Source organism: Tenrec ecaudatus, chromosome 16 (assembly GCF_050624435.1).
Source record: "Tenrec ecaudatus isolate mTenEca1 chromosome 16, mTenEca1.hap1, whole genome shotgun sequence".
NCBI classification, from domain to species: domain Eukaryota; kingdom Metazoa; phylum Chordata; class Mammalia; order Afrosoricida; family Tenrecidae; genus Tenrec; species Tenrec ecaudatus.
In genome coordinates this window covers 78,424,968-78,441,545 of record NC_134545.1, presented here as the reverse complement: position 1 = coordinate 78,441,545, position 16,578 = coordinate 78,424,968, and the positions used below count along the sequence as shown (strand labels likewise).

Genomic DNA, 16,578 nt, shown 5'->3' with positions numbered 1-16,578 from the left:
ACAGATGGAAGGTGATGGAAAGTGGCAGTCAGATTTGGCTTATGAAATGTTGACTTGGAAGAGAAGGGCTGGTCACTCCATACAGTGCTGCCCTTCCCCACCGTCTCTGCACAGTCCCAAGGACCCCTCAAGACAGTCTCCAGCAGGAGATCAAGGCCCTACTTCCCCTCATTCCCTCCTGATCCAAGTGCCAGCCCCAGAAGCACTCACACTTGCTGGGCAGCTCCGGGGTGAATCCTTTCTCTTGACCAAGATGCCTTTGAAGGTTAATGCCAGCTACCACACACCTGGTTTGTTTGACTCCATCTGACCTTTAAAAAAGAAAACATTTTAAATTAGCAGCCAATGTCTAAAAATTGGGAGAATTCCTATAAAAATTGTATTTTGAGCTTTACTCAAAAAGTTGGAAGGTCTGGCCAAACACCTCCCAGTTTAAAAGTTGGCTGGCGTTCAGAAGCAGCTGCCCTTTCTGCACCTGGACACTTGCCTGCCTGCTCTCCGCAGGCCCCTCCTTACCCCTTCCTCAGCGACACTGCCTGCCTCTTCGGCTTGGCTTCTGCTTGAGGGACCCCTGACGCGCACGCTGTTTGCAAAGTAACTGGGGCAGTGGGCAGGGGGGGGGAGGGGGGGTGTCTCCAATCAAGGCAGATTTAAGAGCCGAGCGCTCTCCATCTGTCTCTGCCAGTACGGCCAATACCCCACCCTCTCCACTCTGCACTGCGGTGGGCACCTTCCGCCCCCTGCGACCTCGCTGTCCTCCCCAGCCGCCCCACCTCAGCCGTGACCTTGGGGTGTTCGAACAATACAATGAGCTCCTCTTGGACAGGCTTCTCTCAGCACAGAAACTCCCAAAAGGCAGCATGGAAAACCTGCTCCTGATCACTCCCAAGCAGGAATACACTCACGGAAGCCACCATGAAGTCGCCTCTCGCACCCTCCTTGTTGCGAAATTAAACAAAAAATTCTGACAGCAAGGAATCCCGTGGGGTGTGAAGCCATATACACTTGTATATGCAAGGGGTAGAACACAATTTAGCCCTACATCATCAAGGGGTGGGAGAAAGACAGGGCTCTCTACTCCCGTAAGCAGTGTCAGTCTCGGGAACTCACAGGGGCAGTTCTACCCTGTCCTATGGGTCGGAAGGAGCCAGCATCCAGCGGATGGCGGTGACTTTGGAGGTACGTAGCATCGCTATGAGTCAGAACGGACATGATGGCACCCGGCGGCAACAGCATCTGCGGATGACGCAGTGACAGTGAGAACGAGGTGTGGGAGCGCTGGTGGCTGGAGCCTTGCAATTCACAGTTGTGTTGCAGCCAGCCCCGTGGTGCCATGGGCAAGGACCAGGAAGACTGCTCCCGGGAAGACGACCTCCTGAAGAACCCCGAGAGGCGATTCTGCTGGGCCACACGGGGGTCCCCGAGGGTCAAGATCTACTCACTGGCCCGACAACAAATAAAGGGGACAGTCCCTGGCTGCTCTGCCACCCCAGAAGCTCCGCTCCTCACTCTGAACACTCAAGAAACATTGCCACGCTGGCCCCTGAAGACAAACAGCCTTCCGGTTGGAAACACTGTGAGAAGCCCATGGCTATGACAAGACAGCGGGTGATGAGGTATCATCACAGATTAAAATACCGTCAACATGCAAGCTCCCTGGCAGAGTTGCTTCTGACTCATCAGGACCCCAAAGGACAGGGTGGAGCTTCCCCAAGGTAGACAATCCCCAAGATTGTCACTGTTTAGGGGAGTAGAAAGCCTCCTCTTTCTCCCTTGGAGTGGCTGGTGGCTTTGAACTGCTAACCTTGTGGTTGACAGTGACAATAGCTACCTTGCAACTACACGCTGTGGTCTGAATTGCTGCTGCTGGTGTGTGCCGCCTAGTCAATTCTGACTCAGTGACTCCATGGGACAGAGTGGAACTGCCCCCCTAGAATTCCCTTGGCCCCAGTCTTTGAAGAAGGCAGGTCTTTCTCAATCAGAGCCCTTGGGTCAGTTCAAACAGACCGGCATTTTGAATACCAGCTGGGCACGCCCTGCAATCAAGCCACCGAAGAATACAAGTAATGTTATTTCTTTTATGGGAAATAAAAACATAGAACCTAACCATTGCTAGGGGACACCGGCCTGTGGTAAGTCTACAAAAAGCAAAGGGATTGCACAACAATTCTTGATGGGATTGAACCATTGGATTGTATGATATGTGAACTTAATGCCAATAAAACTGTTGCGGGGGGTGGGGGCGAGACAAGGGAGCGGTAGATGCCCAAGTGTGGAGATCCTTGCAGAGGGGAGGAGGGACAGGGAGGAGGTGGGAGGAGGAACGCCTTACAGCTCTGAAGACAACGACGATGCTTGTTTTGTTAAACTGGATTGGTGGCTGTGGAGTTGCTCCTTGTCTCCTGACCCTTTATAGCGCGTCTATCCTCTACCACTATTCTTTCGTGTCTACCCACTATTTATTTGAACGATTTAGAAGTTGCCTCTCCTCCCAAACTGATTGGGCCACTTGGACAGCTTACTGGGGTTAAAAATTAAGAAGTCCTTTTTGATGTCGCTCAACACATAAGCTTGCTTATCATGGCTATTCAGGAGCTCGGAAGGTCAGGGTCTGGTCAAGAGACAAAGTCCATGTCGGGTATTTTGATGGAGAGAGCGAGCCACGGGAGGTACTGGGGAGGGTTAAAGGTAGCCAAAGCAGAAAGCTGCTGCCTCCGCACCGTAAGAGGGATGGCGAAGAGCGTGGCTGCCCTGTGGACAGGGAAAGGGGTCCCAGAGGGAATGCTACCACAGCCCCAACACCACGCTGAGTGACTTGTCTGTTCCCTGCTCCCTGCCCTTCCATTGGCCAAACCGAGCTTGACCAACGGTTTGCAAAATCCCAAGTCTGTTGCCCACAAATCAATGCTGCCTCAGGGTGACCCCGTATGTTAAAGTAGAATTGTGCTCGTTGGGATTGGGGGGGAGGGGGCGGAGGGGAAATGAAATAATGTATTCTGATGGCCATGCAGAACTCAGATGATACTCACTGGATTTCATAGGGAAATAATAGATTACAGTTCAGGATCAGAAACACTCAGGATACAGTTTTGCTTTTTTATCAGGACAGCCTCTTCCAGCTCTGCCCAAAGGCCCACTTTCCTCGGGCCCTGGGGCCCCTCACCCACACAGAGAAAAGCCACTTGGCATGCTTGGGCAAATGTGACAAAGCTCTTGTGGCCCAATTGAGGCACCCTTCTCTACCCAAAGTATTCTCCCTACCTCCATGGGTGGACAAACCCCAGCACCCCAACTCAAGTACTCAGAGACAACTCAGTCCACCAGCAAGCCTCCTACCCAAAGGAATTCGGCTTTCTCACTCCATGGTCCAGGAAGCCCACCACCCTGTCTCCTGCCGGTCTCCTGGTTCTGGTTCCTCTGTCGGCAGAACTTCTCTGCCACTGCTTCACGCCATCTGTTGCTGTCTTTGGTGTCTGAGCTCTCTGTCTCCTGAGTGGAGGAGGTGGGTACAGGGATCTCAGATCAATGGTCCCGGCTCCACTCCTGGGTCTTCTTCCTTAGGGCTTGCTTGGCTGTGATCTTGGGTGGCACAAAAGGGGAAGCACCGGGCTATTCACGGAATAAGGCAAACCTATCCAGGGGTGGCCTCCGAAGCAAGGTCTGACCCTCTGCTTCTGGAGGGTCACAGCTACGGCAAGTCCTGGAGAGTGCCGGTGTACACCAGGACTGTCCATGAGCGGGGATAGACTGGATGGCAACTAGCAACCACAACAGTGTTGACAGAAACAGGTCGCCAGCTTGGTTTCCATGGTGCCACTGGGTGGTTTCCAAGCATCAGCCTCCGGCCTAGCAACTGAGCTCAAGTCGTTTTTGCCACCCACAGACTTTGCATGGGGTGTCCTCTGGCACGGCAAGAGAGATCCTGAGAGCCACAGGAATGGGAGGGGCTCCAAAGTACAAACAGGCACCAAATGCCACAGAGACTGGCTGGACTGGGCCACGGTTCAGGAACTCCCTCATGACATCTTTGCGACAACCTCCTGGGGCCTGGTGTTTCCCCAATTTTATGTGAAGAAGACTCAGAAGTCACGGGCTCCAAGATCCACAACTAGTTAGTAGTGACATCAGGATTGAGGCTTAGACAATGTAGCCGCAGACACGGCACCTGTACCCGCTGGTAGACCAAGGTAAACTGATCCCCGACCTTGAGATTTGACTCAACAACAAACCTCAACTGCCATTGAGTCAATTCTGACTGATAGCAACCCTATAGAATGGGTAGCACTGCCCCATGAGTGTCTAAGATGAACTCTTTACGGGACTAGAAGGCCTCATCTTTCACACACACACACACACACACACACACACAACAACAATATATATATATACACATACACACACATGCCTGGGCTCTGCTGTGGGTTATATGTTGAACTACTAACTGTAAGGTCTACAGTTCACACCCACTCTCTGCTTTACGAGAGAAAGATAAAACTTTCTGATGTCGTAAAGGTTTATACTCTCCGAGCTCACAGAGGGCCACCGGGAACCAGAATTGGCTTGGCGGCCGTGAGTTTGGGGCTTGGTGCACCCTTTCGCAAGCAGGCTGCCACACCGTTCCCCTGTGTCAGCAGCCGTGGGTGTAATCACCGTGCCTCCGGGATTCCTGAAAATCAAAGGAGGGGACCCCAGAGGAGCCCTGGTGGCGCAGTGGTTTAAGTGCTCCACTGCTAACCCACAAAGCTCTTCCTTGAGCGAAAGATGTGGTCCTCGAGGGGACCACACAAGAGTAGATTGACTCCACGTATTTAATGACTCTTTCTCCCCAGATGGGTATACTTTCCCATGTAAGCGTATTAATCAGCACACGCCACGTTTGTCACCGTGATTGTGACAGCCGATACTTGCGTCTCGGGGAACATTGAGGAAATCCACGGTTCACGTTAGCTGGTGCAGTGGTGAGAATTACTTGTCACGTGCAGACAAGTGCCCTTTCCAATGACCTTTACCACAAGTCAGAGCAGAGTGTGGAAGGGCCAGCCTTTGCAGGAAGGCGGGAGATGGATGACCTCTCGATTAGGAGGAGGGCAGCCAGACCTTCTCTCCCAAATACTGTTTCTTCCCACCACACTTTTGACAATGGCATGGGTGGCAAGGAGATTACACGGATTCTTGGGAGGTCTGGCGGGGCAGGGGACATCCCTGTGCATCGAAGCCATGCCAACTCTCTGTTGGGTCCCAGCCAGCTCCAGGGCCACGTGCTCTGTCAGCCTCTGACAGGCCCACCGGCTCCGGAGGCTCCCCTCACCATAAGCACCCCTACTTCCCCCTCCGGCCTTGGACACAAGCCCACAGGATACCGGCTGGCACGTTCAAGTATATGGCCATGCAAAATATTCTTTAAAAAAAAGCGTACCCCTAATTTGTTCTCTGGAACACTCTTTATGGGGGCGGGGCGGGTGGGTAAGGAGCTTCATTAAGTAGTTTATTTTCTCTGACCTCTTTGCACTACTCTTTCCCTCAGCTCAAAGCTGCTAGTGCCCTGGGCACAGTGTCAGCTGGCCAGGCTCTGTGCAGGGACTGTGCCAGGGCTTGGAGAGAACAGTGGGAAACCAGTGGCCGCCGGGCCTTGTGGGAGGGTCCGGAGAGGATGCCTGCCTGTCTGCCTGTGCTGAGCCCGGACCTCCTGGTGACACTGTACAGGGGTTTGCCAAGGCCTCCGGGTCTCCTTTCGGTTTCTTGACTCTTGCTGGTCCCCCTCGCTCCCCTGGCCAGGCTTTCCTGCTCTCCTGTACTCTCTGGGCTCCCATCCTGTGTGTGTCCTTAGCCCCCACACGTATGACCTCACATGGCCACAGGACACCACCCCGGTACTTACTGAGAACACAGCCCACTGCGGTCAAGTCAACGCCAACCCAGAGCAGCCCTCCAGAGCCGAGGAGAACGGCTACAGGGTGGGGGTGGGGGGTTCTGAAGCTGTAAACCTTCATGAGAGCCTCATCTTTCCCCAGGAAGCTGCTTGTGGGTTCACGCTGCTGATCAGACCATCACCAACGGGGCGGAAACGCTGTCTCCCATTTCTTTGTACCTCCCCACCGCCCCCACCCCAAGCACCTGGCTTCCCCCCCCCCCCCAGTCCCCGAGGTGCCTCCTCTGGGAGAGCAAGAACCTCCTTGATCATCAGCTGAGTATGTTCAGCATTTGTGTCACCAGGAGCTTGTGGGGGCCACTAACCATGCTGCCTCTTGAATAAAGCAGAAAGGGCTGAGTTCAGTCACTCGGTGTTACCCTGCCTCTCCATTAAGGAAAGGCCGATGGGTGTGCGTGGCTACTGTCCCCTGGAGGACCCAACACACAAAGAGGTGGACAGAAACCCTGAAGGGTTGATCTGCAGGCTGGAACTTAAGAAAAAAAAAGTCCTGTTCCGATATAATGTTGCAGTGTATTTCACAAACCATTTTAGACTGGGTTTTGATTTGTGGCTTCCAAACTTTCATACATTTATAAACTTTCTTCAAACACAAAGGACACGTTGTTGTCAAGAGCCATCAAGTCAGGTTCCACCCCTAAGGACCCTGCGTCCGTCCATCACGAGCCGCCACCCACTCCTGCCCCATCCTCACAATTGTTCTTAGGTTTGAGCCCATGACTCTAGCCACTGGGCTGGTCCGTTGAGAAGCGAGTCCTCCTGGTTTCCGCCGCCCCATCACTTTACCAAGCATGAGGTCCTTCGCCAGTGCACTGGTCTCTCAAAGTCCTCGAGAAAGACTCGACATCCTCGCCTCTAACAAGCATTCTGGCTGACCTTCTTCCAGCCAGGTGGGTTTGGTCTTTTGACATAGGACCCTAACTATTCTTTACCAGCACCCTCATTGAAACGCATCGATTCTTCTCCAGCCTCTCTTGCTTGGTGCCCAACTTCCATGTGCATCTGAGACGATTCAAAGTTTGAATCGACAGCTTGGGTCAGGCGCACTCTGCTGGAACTATGTTTGGTATCACCCAGCTCAATGCTGCCTGTGTGGTTTCTGTGTGGTCACGTCCACCCAGAAAAATGCAGAGAGAGAGAGAGAGGCTGCCATCCTCCTGCCCAGCTGCACGTAACTTCTGCTATGGTCAATTCAATGCCAGGCACTCCAGGGTAAGGAGCAAGGAAATGTATGCATAGAGATATTGAATGATGGTGAGTGGAAGTTCGGGTCCTCCCAGAAATGCCTCCGAAGAAAGGCCAGGTGATCTGCCTTGGAACAAATCAGCTGTTGAAAACCCAATGGTTCCCAGTGCTAGTCTGATGCACACGAGGCTGCCATGAGTCAGAACGGACGCAGCAGCAACTGTTTCACTGGTTAGTTGTTGACCTGAGCCATGCTGGGGCGGTCGGTTCATATAAACACAGTGCCGGAAATAACTGGTGAAATCATCTGTCCCGCCAGTCATCACCTTTGTCAAGCGCCAGGCACAAATTACAGCCCAGAAACATACCCCACGCCTCTCCTGTGGCTTTGCACATTTCTGAGGACACAAGTGCTAGGAATGGCTGTCCCCAGTCTGATGGGTCTTTATAGCTTCTGAAAGGAGCGCTGGTCGCCCACTGGCAGGAAAGCACTCAGCTGTTAACCAAAAGTGAGTTCGAATCCTGAAGCAGCCGTTTGCAGGGAGAACAGCTATGACTGTCCGCTTCCAAAGCTGTGACAGCCTGGGAAACCCTATGGAACAGGTCTCCTCTGGCCTAGAGAGTCAGAGTCAGCTTGATGGCAGTGGGTTGGGCTTAATGCACAGACATAACATCTCTGCACTTGTCTCCCTGGACAAGCACACATACGGTGTGATGACAGGTATGGAGACACTGTCATAAGTACATATGACCAGGTCCAACGTACATCGAGGTTTTGTTCAAGGACTCTGTCCTGAATCAGTTCTAACTTAAGCTGGAAATCCCTCTTCCTCTCTATCTCTTAGTTTTTTTTAATGATTATTGCCTTTTCCTATCAGTATTGTTATAAATTCAATCTTCCTTTGTTTGGGGGAGTTGCCATGAGAATTATGTAACACCAACAAATTACATGTTGTCACCCTGTATGTCGTACGTATTACTAACAAGAAGATATGTCATCAACACCAACACCATCCCCCAAAAACACCAGATGGTGGTAAATATGGTTTCTTGTAACACCAATTCTTCCTAAGTGGGGACCTTCCTAGAGGGGTTTGGAAGGTGTGGGAGAGGAAGAAGGAGATATAGGAAGAAAGAGGGTGGGGTAGTGAGCAAAAGTTGGGTCCAGAGCTGGGCGGCATGGTGTCAAGTCCTGACTCCCCCTTCCCCACTATTAGCCAGGCACAGGCTGGGCTGTCACTCTTCGTCTCCGTTTCCCATGTCCAATGTGTGTCAGACTCAATACAAATGAGTTGTTTTTATTATTTTTTAAGTGAGTTGTTATTTCAACGGGGCATGCAGGTCATGGTGGTTCTGGAAGGAGGGTCTGATCCAATACCAAGAAGGCTGCCATCTTAGAGTCTGCCCAGGTTGTGAGAGAAATGTGGAGGCTGCTGAGGAGTCTACTTAGAATCTTCCAGAAGATCCTGGGGTGTAGCAGCTTACCCAGCGTTCTGCTATTAAAGCCACCAGCCGTCAGAGGGAGACAGATGAGGCTTTCTACTCCTGCCCAGAGTTACAGTCTCAGAATCCCACGGGAGCAGTGTGACTGTCCTTCTAGGGTGGCCGGCTTGGAATGGAGTGGCTGGCAGGCAGTGGGAGTTTCTGAGTGGATCTCGAGGGCAACGATGTCGTCGTTGACTGGCGCAAAGATTTCGCTCTTAGAAACCATGGAAATCAGTTTTCGGCTATCCTCTAGAGTCACCGAAAATTGGGATCGATTCTGGCTGGGATTTTTGGTGTAGAGACCACTGCGATTAATTATCTCATGGCTCCTGGAGGCAGAATGGTTATGCACTGGACAGTGAGCTGAAAGGTTAGCCGTTTGGAGCCCACTGGCTGCGTGGCGGAAGAAAGATGTGGCCGTCTGCTTGCGTGGAGATGACAGCCTTGCAAAACCCCATGGGACAGTTGTACTCTATGGTGTGGGTCACTGAGTCAGAATCTTCTCCATGGCCACGGGTTCCTTAGAGCCAAGCACGCCTGTGTTTCAATGCCTGTCCGCACGATGGCAGCAGCGGCCTCGGGTTCCCACTGCGCCGCGGAGGCGTCCGTTCCCCGTCTGCATTCCACGGAACCCCGCCCCAGACAGGCATCTTCAGGACATATTTTCAGTGGAAGGCGACCAGCCCCAGACTCGAATCTGAGGGGTGCCCTTCCTCCTGGAATGTGACGGACGTCTCCGGCTAGACAGAGGAACTCTGGTCTGGGGTGGGGTGGGGGATTGGAAACCACACCTTCCCCCATCCATCCTTCCATTCACACGTTTATTCTTTCAACAAATCCTTCTGAGACCCCGCTGCCCCGCACGCTGTGGCTGTGAGCGCCAGCCTTGACTCCTGGCAGTGAGCTCTGAGCCGGCACCCCAGGTTTCACACAAAGGATCCAGGCAGGGACAGGGGGGCGGGGGGCATCTTTCAAGCCCTTTACGCCAGTCACACGCACAGGGAGGAGTGAGCCTCCCAGCCTAACCAAAAAAAATCACCAGCAGCCTGTGCACTGTCATCTAAAGGAGCCCTGGTGGCCAGGTGGGTTAAGCGACGGGTCGCTCATCTCGAGGTCAGCGGTTCCAACCCATCAGCCACTCATAAAAAATAAGAGGCTGTCCAGAAAGCCAACGGAGCAGCCCTGGTCTGTCCTAGAGGGTCGCCCGCCGTGAGTCAGGATCATCTCAATGGTGATGCGTTTGTGGGACGGTCGTCAGAACTGAGGGAAAGTTAAGCCACGAAACATACACCTTGTGGAGACATGCCATGGGGCTCAGGTGGGCGGGGGATATGTTGCTTCTGCTTTGTAGCTGACAAGAGCGAGGGAGAATTGGAGGTGATATTAATTAGTGGAATTAAACTATGATTGAGGGTTCTCCCCCTGTAAAATTACTTAACTTCTTCTTCTTTTTTTTTTTTATTTTATTATCCTCTCCTCTAAGCGAACATTCTGGAGTGTGCAAATGGAAGCTGTCACCTGGAATGTCTGGGGCAGCCCAGCGAGGCTACATTCCAGGCTGCAAACAAAAAATGCCAGCAATTTGCCTTATGTCAACTGCAAATTAAATTTCCACGCAGAGCCTTTGCCCCCCCCCCATGTCAGTGAGGAGTACCCCTCCCTGGCCCCACCCAAAAAAAACCAGGCCTGTTCGCGGCAAGCCTTCATCTGCGACCCTCGGGGCTGGCACACCTGAGGTGGTAGGCCCCTCGGGGTTAAATGAAGCCAGGGCACTGCTGACTTGGCTCCTCTTTCCCAGGGGGGACAGCTAGTGGACAGTTAGGTGGGGGGGAAGGGGGACGGGTGGCAGGGTGTGTGTCCTGGGTCTCTCGGCCTCTTCCTAGCACTTGCAGAATGTAGGGCTGGAGAAACACTCAGAGGAGCATCGAGGGCAAGAGGGTAGCCCCACATGTACTGCTGAGACTAGCGAGATGCTCACAAGAGACTAGCCCAGAGCAGACACCGTGCTGAGAAGGTGACCACCGGCCACCTACCACTGAAACATCCAAGTGTGGGACGTACGAAACCACCAGATGCCATTGACTCCAGCTCTTTCGGACGCCCAGCCACTCGCCCGCCCACCCACTCACCCTGGAGAGCTGGGACCCACAGCGCTGTCGATGCTGGCTTTTCCAGGCGTGATTCTATGCTCAGGAGAGAAGTCGTCATTAGTTAATGATAGCGGTGGAATCTCAACCCCCCTTTGGAGCCCCGGTGGCGGAGTGGGTTACGCACTGGGCTGCTAATGACAATGTCAGCAGTTTGAACCCACCAGCCACTCCCTTGGGAGAAAGATGAGGCTCTCTACTCCCATAAGGATGTGTAGTCTCCGGGACTCCAAGGGGGCAGTCGCAAAGAGTGGGAAGGGACTTGAGGGCAGGGAGGAGTAAGCTTGGTTTTATATTTTTTGGCTAACCCCTCGACCAGGTGACCCAGCCCCTCCACAGCCAACAGATGACAGGTCCCCATCCTCAACAAAGAAGGACTAATTCAAATTCATTCATCAGTGCGATAGGTATTTATAGCACACCCTCACTGTATCAGACTCTGGACATATTAACTTCCACCTGGACGCTTGCCCTCATGCCAGGTGTCCTGCTTTAGGAGACCGGAAAGGTAGCAGACTCAGGCTATCGGACCAAAAAGGGAGAGAGGCCAGTGCCTGGGCTGTTGATGGTGAAATGGGCAAGGCTGATTTAGAGATGGCCTGCTTGTCTGCCTGATTAGAGGATGCGTTTCATACTTCGAAGGCAAGCTTTTCATCCTCTGTGCCAGTCACCATGGAGAGCTGTGACCTGTACGTACACACACACACACACACACACACACACACACACACACACACGCTTTGTACCCAGCACCTGACTGGGAACATTGGGATTCTGGAATGCTTCCATACTGCCACATTTCTACCAAAGGTCTGCCCTGTGTGACCTCTGCTACCTTCCCCAATCTTTGACCTTCCTGAACCTCCTCTTCCTCATCTGTTGGGCCAGAGGACTTGAGGCTTCATCCAGCTCCGTCTTTTCAAAAAACTGCCCTTCGCTGACCGCTCACTGTCTGGAAGGCACTATTCCCAGGGTCTGCAAACGTTACCTTGTTCAGTCCACACACACCCCTGAAGCAGTCACCCCACTTTTGTAGATGAAGAAAACAGAACTCAGAGATCAACCAAGTGATTTCTCTAAGATTACACAACTAGTAAGTAGAAAGCCAGAGTTAGAAACCAGGCTGGTCTGACCTCCCAGTCCCCATATCTCCCACTGCCTCTACGGAGAAGAGGGAGCGACAAAACCATCAGCACTACCCCAGTGTGCCTGGGCACTGGCACAGCCCGTTCACCATCTCTTGTTCACCATTCTCTTGTTGCTCTCATTGGCATTGCCCAGTATGTGGCACACCCTTGGAGATACCCCGAGCCCTGGATCCTTGTCCTTCTAAGATCCTGTAGCTTTCCATTCTGCCCTGACTCTAGGTGTCCCTCACTCTTGACTCAGATAGCATTCGTACCTAGAAAAATGCTCTGCCCTCAGGGTCTTGAGATCCAAATTCCCCAACTCCAACCACAACCTGAAGCTCTCCCAGAGCTGGCCCAACGCCGGCATCGCCACCTAAGTTGCTCTTGTCTTCACTGATTCTTGGCCTTGGCTCCCCCTTAGACAGTACTCAAGCCAATCGCTCCCGCTCCGCTTGACTCCTGTCAGTCCTCCCTGACCGTGCCAGAGTCAACTCCCTCTGATCAGATAGGGGAAAACGCAAAATGAAACTTGAAATACTCAGGGAATCCAGAGCTTCTGGAACCATGGATGCTGAAGAAACCCTGGAAACCATTGCTTTATACCTTAAACCTGCAACCAAAGATACCCCCCACAATGTCTTTATCCAAACAAACCGCTCACTGCCACCCAAGAGATTCTGACTCACCCTTGGGGCCAAACAATAGTTTCACTCCTCTGCCTTCGGCCTGGTGCTCTTTTAAGAACTGACTAACTCTACAGGATCCGATGGACAGCAGCAACTCAGAAAATCGAATTGGAAGCTTAGGTGCAGTGAGTTTGATGACACGGGGGAAGGAATAACCCAGAAGAAGAGGGTGGGACTCGTCCCACCTCTCAAAGAATGTCATCCGTGTCACCAAAGTGTGAATGTTGAAATTGCTGAATTGGTGCGGTTTTCTTCGGTGCATGCATACACCAACAAAAATAACACGAATTCCATTTCTAAAAGATGCACGCACGCACACACACACACACACACACACACAATATCTCCTTTGCCTTGCCTCCTTTCTCTGCAGGAGCCACTATGGCCACCTGGCTTTCCTCCCCAAGACAAACGCCCCACCCCCCCAGCTGCCATTGAACTGATGCTGACTCACAATAATTCCCATATGTGTTAAGCAGTGGTTCTCAACCTGTGGGTCGCAAGCCTTTGGGAGGGGGGGGGGCGAATGACCCTTTCACAGGGGTCACCTGATTCATAACAATAGCAAAATGACAGTGGTGAAGTAGCAATGAAAATCATGTTATGGTGGGGGGTCTCCACAACATGAGGAACTGCATGAAAGGGTCGAGGCATGAGGAGGGTTGAGAACCACTCTGTTCAACTGTGCTCCAGGTTGTTTTCCAGAGCTCACGTGGGGGGCGGGGGCAGGTAGATTGCCAGACCTTTCTTCTAAGATGCCACTGAGTAGACTCCAACCCCACACTTTCTTTCAGGTAGCAGTCCATCGTTCTTCACCAAGACACGTCTGAGATGTACTCAGCACGGCCCTTCTAGCTGCAATCCCTTATGTGATGTATTGTAATTTGGGACTCTGTGCCGGTGGTTCTATTCCCATTTTGGAAAGTGTTCTCTGTTACAGGATTAGGGTAGGATGTATCTTTAGACTCCAATCCCATTTTAGAGGGAGTCCTCTGAGATAGGATTAGGGTGTGGTTTCCTTGGAGGATGCTCTGGTGAACTATAAAAACCACACCTCCATCAAAACCATTCCTCTGTCTAGAAGCGTCATCTCGGACACTGAGAGAAATCCCAGGACCATCCGAAGAGCACGCTGGAGGATTCTACTTGAAGCCGCGGAGGCCAAGACCAGAGGCACCAAAGACCATGACCCGGAGACTCAGAGGATCAGGGCTGAGGCCGTGGGGTAAGTTCGCCTCATTGCGGCTGAGGTTATGGAACTGTGAGACAGAGGGCAGGTTAGCTGGCTTTCAGGCTCCCAGAGGCAGAAGCCAAGCGACCACATGGCTGAGAGGCTGTGGACAGGAGAAAGACTGGGCTGCTGGTTGGGGAGAGGTGTGGCTGTCTCCTTACTGCATCCTGATCCTGACTTGTGGTCATCAATTAACTTCCCTAATAAATTCTCCATAATTGTGAGTATTATCAGTCAGTCCTATGTGGCCATTGCAACCAATTATTGAACCCAGCATGGAAGCAGAGTACCATGGGAAGCACGGTTGGCGTCTGAGTTGGCAAAGAAGGATTGGGTGTGGAGGCATGTTTGACTCACGCATCTGGGCAATCGGGAAGCCAGAGGAGGTCAGATAAGGCCCGGGCATCCTGTACTGGAACAGCTCTCTCTGGGCGACCTCCTCCAGGACTAGCCTGTGTTTCTCAGACATTCCCCCTCTCTGGCATCTCTAAACTTCCCCTCTTTGCGCTCTCAGACCTACAGGTCTCCCCCTCCTTCCTCCGGTTGTTGGAAGCTTCCCGACTGGCTGGGTGATGATGTTTCCCCCTTCTTCCCTCCCCACAGCCACGCTGGGAAGGCTCACTCTTCACACTCTGTCCCCATTCTTAGTCCACTCTGGCAACTCCCCTCTCCCACCAGCTCCTAGTTTCTAAATCGACTGATCTTTTCTCCATTCTAATTCCTTTTGACCTCTACAAGTCAAAACTGGGTGTCGAGCCCAGGTCCTTAGACTCTAGAGCTGTTCCCCCTCCGCCCCCCATATGGCTTCTCAGCTCTCAATTCCCGGACCTAGCCTCACTTTCCCCATCCATTAAAGGAAACAAACAAATGCCCACATCGTAGGGTTGTTGTGAGCAATGAATGAGAGACCCGTGCCCAGCGTAGAATTGACACGGTGATGACTGGTGTCATGTTTCAATCTCATGCCCATAACACTGATGGGTCAACCTTGCCTCGGCCGACAGCAGCAATGAAGCATCGGGCAGCTCTGTGGTTGAATTCTTGCCTCCCACTCAGGAGACCCCGGTTCCCTCCTGCCCTGTGGCTGCTCATTTGTCAGTGGAGGCTTGCATGTTGCTAAGACGCTGAGCCAGGTTCAGTAGAGCGTCCAGACTAAAACACCCAGAAAGGCGTGGCCATCTATGTCCCCAAACCAGCCCATTGATTCTCCCCCATCGATTCTCCCACGTGATCATGGGAATGGCGCCGGATGTTGCGCACGGGCTGGCCGTGCGTGGGAGCTGGCTCGATGCCAGCTAACACTGGAGCCTCTTCAGGACAAAGACGGTGTTGTGGTTGCTTTTCGTTTTTATGGTGAATGAGGTGAAGGCTTACAAAGCACATCAACTGTTGTTTCACCTCATTCATCGTAGCCTCCTCCACGTCTGAACATGGATCCCACTTCCTCCTAACCCTCTGTGCTTTCTTCTTGAGCAGATGCTGCCCTCGGATCTTAAAGGGTTGGTTACTCTCACCTGGGGATTAGGGGGGGGGGTGAAAAGTGCCTTGGCCCTTGGGGCACTAGTCTTAGACGTTCCACCAGTCTCTAGCTCACCAGGACTTCTTTTATGATTTGGGGCTTTGTTCCATGTTTTTCTCCCAATGGGGATCTTTTTCAGAGCCGTGGGTAGGAGCAGCTGGGCACCATCCAGCTCTTCCGGTCTCTGGGTTGCAGAGACAGATGTAGGCATGGGAGGACAAAGCCTCTACCAGGCGTGTTGAAGAGGAAAATGAATAACAGACATCTTTCTATGTTTAAGGTTTTGCTTCTCCACGAAATCAGATGATCCACCCTAAGCAGCCTGATGTGACCTGTCCCCATCTGCCACCAGCTGTTCTGCATCTTACCCTGATAGCACAGGAGAGTCAGCAAGCCATTACCTCCTGATGTAAAGGGGCAAAAAAAATAAATAAAAACACTAACTCTTCTAGTTTAACTTTTTATAAAACCTCACAGCTTCAGGTGAAGAAAGGCCCAGACTTTTTGCAGCCAGAAAGTAGTTTTATCTCCATCAAAGGGGAAACGACAGGCTTCACCAATCGTGTTAAGTTTAGCCAAGGGTTGATCTTCTGTTTTCCCTGCTCTGCTTTCATTTCATAAGCCTCGGAGGGCGGTGGCGCCTACTTCAAGCCATTGGGGTGGGTGGTGGTGGTGGTGGTGGTGGTTGGTGGGTTGGTGGGTTGGTGGGTTGGTGGGTTGGTGGGTGTGTGTGTGTGTGTGTGTGTGTGTGTGTGTGTGTGTGTGTAGACACGCGCAAGGGGGGTGGGGGGCGATCAGAATGGCCTCTCAGTATACAAATGCAACAACCACTCTGAATAATTGGAGTTTTGCGGAGTTCTCAAGAAGCCCAGAAAACCCAGGGATCTGCCCAGCACACAGTAGGCACAGCGTAAGCTTACCGGCTTGCCGGCGTCAATGGCTGCGTGTAACCTCCAGCTCTTTCTCCCAGTCTTTTCATTTCAAGAACCACAAATGCGTTTCCCCACCGTGGACTTGGCTGCGTAATGGTTTCAATCCTTTGAAAAGGAAAATGACTCCCGTATTTTTCACTTACTCTTTGATGTTCCAGAGGCCTTTCAAAGAAAGCCTCCTTAGAAATAAGAGCTCGGCTTTTGCCACAGGGAAGTGAACTTGAACCCCAAAGGTTGAGCTAGGACCCCAGAGTCCCCGGCAGGCGTTTTCCTGGCAGGCTCCAGGCCTGACCCCAGCCTGGAGCTGGGAGAAAATGCTATTTGCAAGCTCTTC

General features: G+C 52.3%; 1 long non-coding RNA gene across 1 annotated transcript in view; it reads right to left on the bottom strand.

Annotated features, from left to right (window-relative positions):
* Positions 1-207: 207 nt before the first annotated feature.
* Positions 208-16,578, bottom strand: part of LOC142429918 (uncharacterized) — a 118,562-nt gene continuing 102,191 nt past the window's right edge. Inside the window, exon 3 of the long non-coding RNA XR_012780439.1 lies at positions 208-311. This is a non-coding gene — a long non-coding RNA (uncharacterized LOC142429918). The remainder of the gene's footprint in view (positions 312-16,578) is intronic.